This window comes from Halyomorpha halys, unplaced genomic scaffold (genome assembly GCF_000696795.3).
Source record: "Halyomorpha halys isolate HHAL.00 unplaced genomic scaffold, Hhal_1.1 Scaffold532.1, whole genome shotgun sequence".
Classification (NCBI taxonomy): domain Eukaryota; kingdom Metazoa; phylum Arthropoda; class Insecta; order Hemiptera; family Pentatomidae; genus Halyomorpha; species Halyomorpha halys.
In genome coordinates this window covers 362,368-377,732 of record NW_027104827.1, presented here as the reverse complement: position 1 = coordinate 377,732, position 15,365 = coordinate 362,368, and positions in this window count along the sequence as shown.

The window sequence follows — 15,365 nt, the reverse complement described above, 5'->3', positions numbered from 1 at the left end:
CCAGCACTGATCACACACCGTTGTAAGATTCAAAGTTTTATTGTTAAATATCAAGTGCCGAATAATTTAAGAGGACTATGTAATCAGATATAAATTAATACACTCATAACATAAATAAAATCAAAATGAATATGCATATTATAAAAGGAATCCAAGAAAGTTTAATAATGACAAACAACAACGAGTATTTGATTCAATTTAACACAAATTAATAATGAAGGATACTAATTAATTATGGGAATAGAATTTTGTCAAAATCAGCTTCGTTCTGGAAATTTATTACTGGCTAATCCTGATATAGCTAATGAAATAATTTATCAGAACTGCTAGTGGTTCTCAATTTCTAGTAATTATTTTTCAACATTATTCTTAAAATAGCTCCTTTTTAGAATGGATAGCTCATATATAAAATTAAACATAACAGGTAACCTTAAAATACCAAAGGTAGTAAAAGGTAAGACCCATCACGAATTACTCTTCTTTTTTCACAGTAATGCACTTATTAATTCACTTTTTATTTCTGTTTTAGAGGGATCGGAAAAAAAAAAAAATCAACAGCTCGTTTCCTTTTCTTTTTTGGTTCCTTTAAGCACTCAATGATGACAACATTATAACTTCTAATCACAATTACTCTGAATGGGCCCTCATACTTCTGCTGCTCTTTCCGTTTATTAATACCCAATTTGCGATACACTATATACCGTATATATCCTAACTTGTCCCTTTAGATTTAAGTACCCCGAGTTTGTGCCGCTCCAATCTTTTACGTTTTTCCCTCTCAATTCTATCCCTGACATTATTCCACAACTTTCTTAGCGCAAAATTACTGCCGATAATTTCACTCTCTCTGACGTCCCCGCCTTCCAAAAAGGATTTCGAAAGGGACGAACCCAGTGATCGTGTGTATTGCGTGGTTATATGGCACTATCGCCCGTTCCATTGCATCATCGGGTTCGAGTCCCTTTTCCAATCGGTACACCTGCAATTGGCCAATTAGTGGTCTGGTAGGACTTCCTTTCTTCTCGTCTTTGGCCAACTTTACCTTGAGGATTTTAGCCAGAAGTCCCATTCTTCCCTTGGCCTCTTCGACATTGCGACATCCACTGTCTCTCTCATTTTCTTTTTATGTCATAAAGGACAAGAAGAACCCCGGCTACTGCTCTAGATAGTCAAGGTTCACCTCCCTTAACGTTCAAAGGACGTTAATCGTAAATCTCCCGCCTCCGAAAACTTTCTTCCTTGACTATGGGCACGGTGTTTCTTCATCGGTTTGAATTTTCGGTTTAGAATACTCCTCTTTATTCTACCTACTAAGGCCACCTTCATTAAGTCCGCAACTCCTTTGTTTAGTAGGTATTCCACTACTTTAGTAGGTATACAATAGCAAGGGAGTCTGGGTTGAAATATATAGATAATACATTTCAAAGAATTGTAGGACGGTTCCTATAAGGAGCCAATAAATATATATATATATAATAGAATTAGAAATACACTTTGATTTCAAACTGATTTAGAGATGAAATCTCTAGCTATTATTAACACTTATACTGAGAATTTTCCAATCAGAATCAAAATATTCTATTAGCTATTCTGAACATAACAAGTGAAACTGTTTAGTAAAGACGTAAAAAAGGCAAACAGCTATAATGGCGTGGGCATGTTGACTATGGGAAGTTATGCAGGTAATGAAAGCAAAAGTTAGCGATAACAAAAGCAACTCCATCCCTGTACCTAATTAAAAAACATTAACAGAACACGACAACTTCAACTTTTGTGAATGAATTTTCGAAAAGTCCCGCTTCATTGAATTAAACTGTACCCTAACTACTCGCCAGAAACAAAGTAAAAAAATGGAATTATTCACGGGCCATGAATATGTTAACCATAATACTGGTTAAGGGCTAAAACAACCCTAAACTCATCTCCCACGTTTTAAAGCTTGTTTGCAACATTTTAAAAAATCTTTTGAAATAACAATTGCTTGGTTAATGTTTACTTTTTTTTACACCCATACAAAATCATACTTATCTGGATTTCATCGTAAATTATGTATAAAACTGAACAGAATTTGTTATCAAATAATTTATTGTTTTCCTATTGTTTACTGATTAATTAATTTTACCCACTTGATATAATACAACTCAAAACCTGTATAATCTGTAAAATTATATAAAGCAGATTCCCTCTCGTCAATTCTTAGTAATATTTTTAACATTAAAACGTAATAAGCAAACATTTTAAGGAAAAGATAAGAAAGATCGTCTTCAGAAGAGGTTTGCCGGATACACCTCAATACGTAAATAAATATTAGTTATTCTAATCGTAATAAATTACTGTACAAAAATGTGTTTAGAAAATGTTTTTTTAACGATAGAAATAACTCATATGACTTTTCTGTCACGTATTTCAATATTATGCTGAGTTTTAATTATAAACTTTTCAAAATAAAATATTTAAATAAGTGAACATAATTAAAAGCAAATTTAGCTTATTAGCGTTCTTCCTACCACTTACGCATCTCCGACCAAATTTTAATTTTATAGATTTAGTAAGTTTAATTAATACATCCTTGTTGTCGGTATACTAATAACTATTATAATTAATCAATGCACAATAATTTTTATATTTATTTTTTTAAATAAAAGTAATAAAATACAACTTGTTTATACTTAAACAATAGAACCTATTTCTAATATCTAACAAGATTTGGAGAAATCATTTATCATACCAGATAGTTAGTAGGTTGGTCGATGTACGATATTGTATGTCACAATTTCACAAGAGGAGATTATAACACTAAGAAAAAGGCAATCCTTCCCTGCCGGACCCGCCCCACTAAGACCCTCTTAGAGCGTCGGTCCTATATCACTTTTGAATTTTTTTTTTTTTTTTTTTACAACTGTATAAAAAAATACAACCAGTAAATTTGATTATAATGATATGATACAGGATGTAGAGAAACTACCCAGTAGTAGAACTCTAAAAATAGTTTACAATATAAGGTCACGAGGCCATCTTCTTTTCCGGCGCCTCGGAGGATTGCCAGGAATGGAAGAGGAAGCAAGGTTAGAAACGAGTGGGTTTGGGTGGTTAGGGAGTTTATTATGGAAGGAATAATATCGGGTTCGGGCTAGATCGGTTACATAAGGAACATCTTTTTTTTTTTTTAATTCTAACATAAAACTTTAAGTGGAGGTTTTAAGACAGACTAATCTAGCAATATTTAAAAAACTCATGAAATTGAAAAACTGTGTTGGTAGGCTTACATATCTGACTTTTCAAACAGGTGAGCAGGTTGGTCGATGAAAGACATGTCACAATCTCACAAGAGACCTAACACAAAAAAGGATACCTTCCCCTCCGAACCCGCCCCGCTAAGACCCCCAGGGAGTGACGGTCCGATATTACTTTTGAAATATTAGCTTAAAACGGGAAGAGGAGTCTTTAAGATGGTTATATCGAGCAACATTTAAAAATTTAAGCCCCAGAAATTGAAAAAGAGCGTGAAGAAATATATTCGATGTTTACCAATTTCAGGCGATTTTAAATACTGCTCCATTTAACTATCTTAAAGTCTCCTCTTCTCGTTTTAAGCTAATATTTCAAAAGTGTTATGTACCAAAAATAATCATTTATTCAAGACAAACCTCTCTAACAAAGCATTTTTAAGGACAAACTAATGTACTCTTTTAATGAACCCTATAAAAAGTATATCAAATTGATCATTATACAGTTTAATAATAAATAATGTCCTCGCCCGAACTTTAACAAAACCCATTATTATCAAGTTTATGAAAAGAAGGGCGGGCTGAGTGATAATAAAGATGAAGCGTTTCTTTTTCAAGCTGTAGGAGGAGGGAGACCATTTGTTATAAAAGTGGATGAATATAATTTGGGTACTGGCGAAGGAAGGATCTTTGGAAGATTAATTCCTTCAGGTACTAGAGGAGCTGGGTGTTATATTTGTAATTAGGTCGAGAAACAAACAAAGGAGGCCCATCAATCAAAGGGGGCCGGGGGCGTAGCCCCGCCGGCGGAGTCACGTGGCCATTGCGCACTCGTTGCCCTTCTTATCTCGTGCTCTATGGCGGTGTGGTTAGCCGGTCCGAGGTGCCAGTCACGTCTTCACACAGCTGTAATAATTCCTCCTGTAATGACTACTATTCCCCCAATGTTCTCGATAATGGCTCTCTTCCTGTTAGCAGTGTTGATTGACTAAGGCGAAGGGATACACAAATTAAACAACGCAGCAAGAGTTATGCTCTACTTTCTGTCATCTATTTATTGAAATATAAAACTGTATTAAATCCTAAAAAAAATACAATTGAGTAAGGATTATGAAATAGAACTTATATGGTTTGAAACAGACTTCTAAAGAAACTACTCATTGATGACAGTTCTATATCAGGAAGTCTTTGCATCGAAAACTTAAGAGCATAATCAGAAATGGAAGAGGCAATATCTGTTTGATGTTGAAATTCTGTCTGGGGATCTGTTTGATACTATTAAGAGAAATATTATTATATAAGTATACTATGGCACAGGGCGTCAAAGGTTTACGATGAAGGGAATTAGATTTGTTGGGAAAAAACTAAACCATTTCATAACAAAAAGTCAAACAACTAATTTCTCTATTGATCATTCATTTTTTCAAATACAAAAAGATCACATCGTTAAGTAACCTACATTTTACCTCGTAAAGATTAATGAATAGCGATTTAAGAAAAAAAAAACGAAATAAAGGGAATGAGTTGTGTCTTACAACACTTACCCATTGATTCGCTGAAACTTATGTATTCTCAGAATACATTAAAATTTTTTTTTAAAATTTCTAAAATACCTAAACTGATATTTCGCTTTAAAAGATTTTGATCTGGCCCCTTCAAGATCTATGCCACATAATTCAGCAATTTCAAATAACCCTTAGTCGACATGACAAGCACCTAAATACAATGACGGGTTTGGTAACAATCCACAAGTGTCAACTGAGCGTATTCTCATCCATAAAAAATGGTCCATTTTTTTTAATTTTGAGCCTACACTATTGTTTTACAGTTAATTTGAATAAGTCTATATTCGTTTATTGGGAATTCACACACCCCTAACATATAATGCTTTCAATCGAGGTCGGCTATGGATTCGCCAAAATACGAAGTATTTTTTGGTATCAGATTATAACGGAAAACAATAGTCCACAATTTTTGTTTATAAGAGAATACCCGCCCATCACCTGTTCATGAGCTACCATGATTATTAAGAAAGAGTCAATGTTTAACCAAAGGTCAATTTTTAATTGACCATATTCTGTCATAATCACACCCCAGTAATCTCAGATCACTCTATGATAACCATAATAAACAGTGATAGCAATAAACCCTGAACAATGTTTAGAAATTTTCGACGTAGATATTTCACGTCTAGGAATTTGCTTTCCATTTATTCCCACTAGTCACAACTCCATCCATTCTAAACTGAGTTTGATTGTCACTCATTCTCCCGAGATTCCTAAGCGCAGTAAATTTTTATAAATTAGACAATAGTTTAAGTCTATTAAATTTTGTCTACAATGCGCGTCCCAGCAATCTATCAATTCATTACTTAATTTGTTCCTGAAGAAAACGTATTTCTAATCTGCTAAGTGTCACTGATTAATTTTTTAATGAGCATCTATACTATCCTCAAACATCTCATAAGTCGAATAACGAATAAACGGAGTTTTTGAACCTTGGAGAAACGATTAAAATGGTTATTGGAAAGTTACTTTTTTGCCAACACAGCTAAAATGAAACCGAAATTAACACTGTGTTGGTAACCAGCATTTAATTACTTCTATATAATAGTGGTTTGTGGTTTTACTTGTGGAGATAAAATAAAACAGCTCAATATCTTATTTAATTTAGAAATAAGAAGGGAATAATATAAGCAGCACTTATATATCGCGTGGTTTGGCGTCGGCAAATGAGAAACGCACCTATTACAAAACTTTAACACTTATTAACATATGTTATACAATTATATATACTATAGAGTAAAATTGGTACTAATAAAAGCTGAATTATAAAATATAAAGAAAATCCCATATTAATAAGAGGATCAATGTTCTTGTATACCTAATATTTCAAGTGCTCAATAAGAGAAAAAAATCAGTTAGTTCACCCCAAATCGTTAATTACTGTAGTGAAAATTATTTATAGTTACTAGCAAAAATTAACGAGTCTGCCAATCATTGTTAGGGGAATAATAAATGGTGGCTAAATCGAAAATGATAAAAAATATTTTTTTTTTTTGCATTTCCAGCTCTTTTAAACTACCTACACCAAAACACCACAATAGAACATGATTCAAAGTAATGTAAATTTGCCAACATATGAGGCCTAAGAGGACTATTTACGTTTAATAGTTAAATGTAGTGTAATGATCCATATTAGTTTAGGACGCTTATCTTTGTAGAATTAGAAGTCTGCATGATATTGGCCAAAATGTATTCCAAAAATGTTGATTTCACGAGCTTTGAATACGGACATCTGTGCGTCTGATTGATGTAGTATTTCGTAAATACAAAAAAGTTTTTAATTTTTAAAAAAGTGTAGTTTGGGAACTACTGAAGGTAAACAGCTCCGTCAGGGCTCATATTTTAGTAAATTTATTCTCCTTTAAATAGTATTCTAATTGGTTTTTTAGTGTTTTTGGTAGTTTTAAAGATATGGTGCTCCGAATAAAAAATTGTTTATATATATATATATATTTTGTTTTGAAACAGCCACCATTTTGTTCTTCCCTCTAACTTTAGTTGGGGAACTTATCAATTCTAACTTGTAACTATACATAATTTTCATTAATGTAATCCAAAAAGTGGTTTTTAATGAAGGATTAGAAATAAGTCAGAGATGAAACAGATACCTATTTGAATTTTCTTGAATTGCAAACAAGTGAACGTGCGTTTTTGGGTTTTTTTTTTTCGAGGGTCGGTTTAAATCTTCAAAAGGCCCGAATAGGTCCGTACTTATCCCTGTGTGGGACATTGACCCACTAAACCCATCTCCCTACAGTTCCTTCATGAAAAAAATGGCTTAGTACCACCCCATTTTTCTCTTCCCATGATTTTCATGATTTCACACTATCTGGCCCTCTCTTCCGCTCTCAATGTTTTAAAGATGACTGTGGTGAATGAGCTTTGGACATACCATGAAGTACTGCAGACGTACCAGCCATTGTGCCTAGTGCAGCAGACAACATCTTGTATCCGAATGCCCAAGGACGGAGACACCCCGCTGCCACAGTTGTAACGGAGATCACCCTGCCTTGGCTAAGGGATGCTCGAAAAGAATTAAGCTGATGGAAAATCGGCGTGAAATGACTAGATCTGCAGCTTTACCAACCATGCCGTTCAGAAAGTCGAGCAGGCTCGTTCAACTCGGTGTTTTCTACTTAGGAGTCATATTTGGAACAAAAGGACCGAGCATGATAACTTCCCAGGTCCAATAACAACCAACCCAGCCAGAGAAGCCTTCTTCAATGTCGGACACCCTCTTAAACCAGCTATTCTTCAGAATGGACCAGATGATGGGTATGGTGACGACCTTGCTCAACATGATGGGCAAAATCCTGGAGAAGCAATATGGCTGATCGCACAATAGTAAACTACAACGTTAGAGCCCTACATCACCAAGACCTGGTTGGCCGTCTAGGAGTGCATAACCCGCCCGTGGACTTCTATAATGGATCTGCTCGTAACCAAAAATATACATACCATAGCGGACTGCCGATCGTTTCCCTTCGGGCCTTCTAATCATAGACCCGTGCCTTAAACCATCGAAGCCACGCCCACTACACCACCGGCAAGCAAATACTTGCTCCATATGGTGGATTGGGGATAAAGGTCGAAAATTGATGAATCAGTACTCGTGGTAGCCCTGTGTCGTACACCGGGTGAGGTGGATACAGCGGTGGAGATCCTTTTTCTTCTGTTTTTCCCGCAGCCTAACACCGTCTAGAAGCCGCCCAAGTACATCCTAGTCCTGATCGGCCAAAGGAACAACTTGCGCAATATTTCCCAGCAAACTCGAGACTACAGCTTGAAACCGACTATCAATCCAATGATCCGGCAGATAGCCAACCTCATGAGCAACTGAAAGACTGCTATCTGGCATGACCAATTGCGGAGGACTTGCGAGGATCATTGTCAGTACTGAAAGTTAATGAGGGCATTCGTCACGAAAAGAAGAACGGTATACCTAACTTCTGGGAACGACCTGTTGACATCTGGGGAACAGGCCGAACTCCTGGCAACAAGCTTTGCAGCGAAGGATGCTGAGTGGACTTCCAATGTCCTTTCTCATCCACTTGAACGACTACTGAGTATCTTCTACATAGAGAAGCTCGTCTTTTCTACCTTCAGCCTTCCTATTCAGCTTACCTACTCAAGGTAAAGAAGTTGACTGGGCAGAGCACTAATGACTGAAAGCTATTTCAGCGGAAGATCATTCGTCGTACGAGTCGGCGAGGACTACTCCAGCACAGTCCCCACAACATGCGGAGTGCCTCAAAGTTCGGTACTGGGTCCAATCCTATTTGTTGTCTTCACTGCACCTGTCGTCACGTTGGAGCACAAGAAAACAGTGGTAGCAGCCTATGCGGACGTCATTGGTATCTGAACTAGCCCAAACAGCTGGTATCTGGCACTCATAAATGTCCTCAAGGACATAGGCATTCGAGTAAACCCGTCAAAGACGGACGCCATTATTATGTCTTATCAAAAAGGTGGTAGGGTAACCTACCAAAGACATTTACGGAAAAAGATGAAGTCAGGGGCGTGTCAAACTCCAATCTTGGCGAGACACTAGATAGGCTCCTATCCTTCTCCAATCACTTCAAGAAAAGGATAAAGATTACCAAGGAGAAATCGCAGGCTCTATCACCTGCTCACGTCACCACAGCAGTCTCTTCGACTGAAGCTGCAAATATATAAGGCTATTTACGTCCGACGCTGCTCTATGGTGCACCTCTTCAAAACAACACTACGAAAACCCCAGAGCTACCAGAACTCCATCCTACGGCAGTTCGTCCGAGGCTCCACACTGCAGAGGGCCAGGAACAGTGCCATCCACCAAGAAATCCAGCTTCCCTCTAGTCCGGAGTTCATAGGACGACTAACCATTAGTACAGAGGTCCCTTCCAACTTGTGATAACGCAGACAGCGAGTAGGCGCCACACACAGTGCTTCACGCAGATCCCAGAACCAACCATAAAATGCCCTTAAGACAAAGAAAGGACGTTTATGATTATTTTGTATTATGTATAGATCTGATGTTTAAAATAATAAAATTGATAGAAGGGTGGAAAAAAAATCAAATAATAGAATAAAATAAAAAAAAATATTAGAAAGTAATAACAGAAAAATTAAAAAGATTGTGTAAGATACAACTAAATACTTAAACATTGGAAAAAATGCAAATAAACTAAAATACGCGGTTAGTAATTATACAATGGATTTCGGTAGATATACAACCACCTATGCTTTTATTATTATTAGACGGAGAATATAGAATCCTTAAAACAACTTAATTAGTACTGAAACGGGGGGTAGAGCGTGCAATAATCTGAAGGATTGTCAGTAGGACGATCTTAAAGAAGAGGAACATTAAACTGAAGTATGCATGGAACGATTACAATTAAAACAAACATATTATTCGTAGAGTTTCTCTAAAGTGGTGCGCTGGTATTCTTGTTTTTATCATTATTATAAATAGTGAAATTACCTTAACGTTGGCAACTTCTCACTAACTGCCACAATACAAGGAACGATATGTTAAATTAATAAAAAGAAAAACACTGACTAAAGTGGATATTTGAATGTACTTAGGTATTTAAATACCCCAAATGGAATATATAAACAATTATTAGAATTTAAAGAGAGTATATCGATTCACAAATAGGCCGAATAATAATCCTATTGGGCAAACCTTGAAAGAAATAAGATAGCTTCGTCCTAAACCTAAACTGTTAATTAAATCTCAAGCATTATAATATTGTAAATTCAATTAATATAATGTTATCATTATACAACACCAATCTTAAAATTTCTGACATGGCGCCTTTGGTGCTGATTTTAATAAAGTCTCAGTTTTTACTTTAATTTATGGTGGCCACAGTACTTTGTTATCTCTATCGCCTCCTGATGGGAACTGACTTAAAATTCATAGAAAGACCTTAGGAGACTTAGATAGACCCCCTTGCTCTGGTATGGCAGATGTAATTAATCGTTAGATATCTACTCCAACGGTATCATGTTTACCAATTTACTTGGCTATGATAATGAGGTGGCATGCATGGATTCTAAATTATAAACTGAAGTTTGGTTTACATTAGTTCATACTTACAACTATATACAATTTGAGCTATAATAATAATCTATGAGAGAGCATAGAAGACTTATTTACTTAAAGTTTAATTACTATGCTATAAATTGAGAAATACCAGCTGAGATCTCTTATGTTCACATTTACTCTAAGTTTGATCTATTTGATTTCGATTGCCATTCCAAATACGGTTTGACTTATCTTAATGTTTCTTGCTGGTTTAGGGATGTCACCAGCTCGCCTACTTGTTGGTGTCAATTTCTGTGGATCTTCCTTTTCTGCCTTGCTTGGATATACTGTGTCTGTCCCGCTCTTTCTGCGCCTCTGTACCGGCCTCCAGCTGGCCAGTGACTGTCCCTGTCAGTGTTTCGACCTCCTGACTTGTGACTCCTCTTACTGTCCTCTCTCGGTGGTTTTTTCCCCAAGGCATTTTTTTCTCTCCTCCCCCTTACCCTCTCCAATCGGTCGTAAAGGAGTGTTATCTTTTGATCCCGGTCTCTTTATTGGGCAATTCCAGCACCACCTCGTACAGACATAGGGTCCAAGGGGGGTGGCCATCCTGTGATCCTCGGTCGGCTTCTCTCATATTGATATCTCAGATATGTTTATTCTCCCTTCACTTATCTTTCTCTGTCAACCCTTGGTTATTTATGTTTTGGAGTGTTACTTGTTTCCCTCGGTCGGTGACTCTTTTGTTCCTAACCCAAAGCAATTTGTTGTTTATGACTTGGAGATAAGCAGTATGTGTGGTAAATACAGGTGCTCCGTAGGGCGGAGACTGCCTCCCAGGTGTCCTTCTACATTTATCCAGTACCCTCTTTGACATGCCGTTTAGAGGTGCCCTTGTACCAGTCGACCTCTGAAAATGAAGGCCTTGTTTAATTAAATTTACCTTCTATTTCCTCGTATCCCAAGCCTGCCTTTCGATAAATATCACAACTGTGCATTAAGTGAATTTATTTCACTTGATGAAAAAAAAAAGCTAAAATATTTCACATAAAATTTATGATCTATTGAAAAAAAAATCTTAATTGAATTGGTAGCGTACGGCAAGATCTATTCCCTAAGGATTCATAAAGAAGAAATGCCATTTCGGCTCTACTATGCCATTTAATTTAGAAGCTGAGGCGCCCTATGCAAACAGCCTTCTTCTGCTTATAAATCTTTATTACTATCTTAGCATAAATATTCAATTAGATGAATGGAAATAGAAAACCTCCTGTCACTTATTTTTAGATCGATTTATTTATATTACGTTCAAGAGTGATTCTAGGTCAAAACGCAATTAGTGAATTACATTTATTAAAAAGTAATCTTTATAACCAAGATGTCATACATTTTTATCAATTTTGTAGATGAATAAATTATCTAACACAAAATACTGTATAATTAATAATGTGAATTGTATATTCCTCCTAAGAAAAATTCATACAGCTGGCTCAAAAACCGTCATAAGATCCATTAATAATACAGTTGAAGCAGTATCTTAAAACATCGAATCACTTGCAATGTTGGGCCTTGTTTTTAATATATATTGTCATTTTTGAATTGGTGGAAGCAAAATAGGTTCGCAGGCTAGACTAGCCATAAAGACAGGCCAAATGATCACATCAACAGCTAGAGAAGATGTCACATCTTTGATTATGACATTGAGATGACCGAAGTAGCGAAAAGAATCGTTCCTCAGAGGAGACAGCAAGTTAATGATGGTACAGCAGTAAAACGTTCAGCAAGAGATTCGAAGCTGCTACGGAGACATGTTGTTTTAAGCAACCGGATATGCCATACTTTACTCGCCCACAGTTTAGTGAATGTATCAGAGTAACCAAGTTTACCACCGTCATCACGCTGAGAATAGCAGAACTCTAAAGATCGAATCATTGGATTTCCAATACCTTATTCTTTACCAATAAGTCTTTGCAAAGACATTTTAAGAAGCCGTTTAGAGCACTAAATGAGTACTGGTAGCAAAAGATTATTTACTTCTATGTATGGTTACATTAGGCATAATTCCCAATGTGATAAGTAAAATGAGAATATTTTTGTGTTCCTTAGATTTATGATTGCAGATAAGTTGTGGAAATAATTTACCTTTATTTCATACCAACTGAAACTATTTTAACCAGTGAAAAGTTGAGTTTCCATTTGGTTGGGCCGGTAAGATAAAAAGGTAAATCATTTTTGCAACTTTTTGGCATTCTTTAAGCTAAGAAACACAAAATATCTTTTCTCAAATTGGGATTTATTCTCTATTCAGCCGTCTAAAGAAGTAAACATCCGTTTTTTATCATCAGTACTCATACAGTGCACTAGACTGCATCTTAACATGTATTTGCAAAGCTTTATTTGAATAGAATAAGGGTGGGTTTGGATCTTTTAACGTTAGGCGATTCCCAGCGTGTTGTTGGTAAACTTGGTCACTCCCACACAGTTATTCTAAAAACCCCGTTGCTATATCGGAATAAGGTGGCTCAGCCAACTAAGAGTAGGAAACCGGGAGCATAACAAACTACACCACGGAAGCAAAACCATCACTTTCAAGGCAAACGAACTCTGTCCATTCTGCAAAAATTATTTCAATTATAGTTTGTATCACGTCCTCCTACATTGTCCAACCTTTGAAGAAAATAGAAAATATATCTTAAAGCCCATATCCGTATCTTGCGACCTATAAAACATTGAAAATATACTGAATATTGATAGTGAAGCCAAATTGAACAGACTATATATTTACATTGTAACAATATGTAATAAGTTTAATTTTGTATATGATATATAAATTCTATTATTGTAGTAAATACTTTTCGAAGCCAATTAATATCTTAATTTATATCACGCTTTCGTTTATTTAAAAGAATTCTCATTATTTTAAGTTAAATATAATGCAGCAATGAATATTATGTTAAAAGTTGTGTATTATCCAATCTGTTTTTTTTGTTTATTGTTTTGTTATAGAGACTTTGTTTTATCTTTTGTTTATTGTTTTTGTAATGGAGCACTTGACTCAGGTTTTGGAATATCCAAACCAGTAGGGAGCAGGGTTCAATATCATTAGAAATACAAAGTGCTTTTGAAGAGATCGAAGACACTGAAGAACATAAATCCGTTTTAAGGATCAGAGAGCAAGAAACTACCTCTATGAAGTTGGTTTGAAGGCATGAAGAGGTTAATTAACAGTACATGGGCTCGTAAACTTGTTGATTGGAATGATGAGGACTGAAACCACTGTTAATTTACTGACTAATTGACGTTGGCTCTTCGTCAACATGCTCTACGTTTTTGATTTCACAGAAAAAAACAAAAGGTTTAATAAAGGTATAAATGATATCGATTAACGGTAAAACCTATCCGATGTTTAAGAATGAGCAAGTCACCATAAAATGCATGAACAATTGTCATAAGGTTCGCTATTTCCCCCTTATTAAAAGAAAGAAGAGTAAAAATTGTCCTCGTTGTTAACAATATTATCGACCTTATAGAGCAAGATTGGTTGAACGTTATTTAGAGGAACAAGAATGAAGCGTATGAACGGCTGCTTGTTCACGGCCCTGCTTGTTCAGCCGGCATGAATCCAATTGAACATGTCTGGAACAATTTCCAACGCCAGTAACACATGTGTTCACCTTGTCCAGATAATTTGGACGTATTTCCAGATGCATTAATCGAGAAATGAGCTTATTTGATCGAACAGCCACATAAGAAGTATGAAACATGTAAGTAAATCTTTAATCCATAGCAGAAGAGATCTAATTTAAAGACTGAAGACACTAAAAAATTTTAAAAAAATTTCATTTGTAAAAATTTTAATTTGATTAAATTTTCAATGAATTATTTATTTAAGTGTTTCGACCACTAGGGCCATTTGCACTGAATCAATTAATTAATTAAAAAAGTTCTTTCGGCACTTCTCTAATTTTTTTTTTATACCTAATAATTTAAATGATTGAAAATTAGTTGCATCTGCATTTTTATAAGTGGTCTACTTCTATTTGTGAGCATTTTCTATGTGTATTTTAGTCTGAGATTTACTATTCATATACTTATTTAATGCTTGTGTGTAGTGATGAAAAAAAAATATATTCATTTTAAAAAAATCGAGCTGAGGAACGGGTTTCATACCTATGGTGGCACTAGAGCAGAAATTATTTGCAACTGGCGCTTTTTTATTGCTTTTTTTTCGATGTTACTCAAGCGTTTGATAGAGTCTGCCACTGGGGGTTCTTTTTAAACTATAGAAAATACTCCCACTTCTCCATCTGCTTATTACTTTAATTTTCAACCTTCCCTTTCCAACTGAGTTTTATTCGTTCTGCACGGGTCTGTATAATATAACATACATACTCATTACACAGCAGTCTTAATAAGATATACCGATCTACCTTATGTCACGCAGATCATACAACAATATCTAATAGCATTATACAACTAGTTTGTACTCAAGAAAACCTGACTTACTCATCACACCTTTACTCTTCGACAATACGTGTCCTCCAATTTTCTTTAACAATACACAGATTCCACTGAGAGCCAATGTACACTACCTTGGACTGTCATTCGACCGAAGAATAATATAAGTACATATATCAAAATATATAAAATAGACTAGTCCTGACACAAATATTAAGACTTATTTTTTCACTCTATTCGAAACATTCAAAATTAAAACAGACTCAAATTGAATACTAATAATTACTTTCTTAAACCGCTTAGGACCTATGCATCACAACCTGGGGACAACAACAAAAGACTCACAATAACAAACTTCAAATCTTTCAGGCAAAAGATTCAGGAAAATTACAAGTGCTCCTTGGAACATCAACAATATGAATTTACATGCTGACCTGGGCATCCCTAACAACATTTAAAGAATATATTCGCTCCACAAAATATTGACAAAGGCAAGTGTATTCTAACACTCTAATAAATGATCATAGTCATACTCTTATGAATCATAGTTATGAGTAAGAACATTCATGGCCGATATTCTTCGTTGAGGGCTAAAGAGGA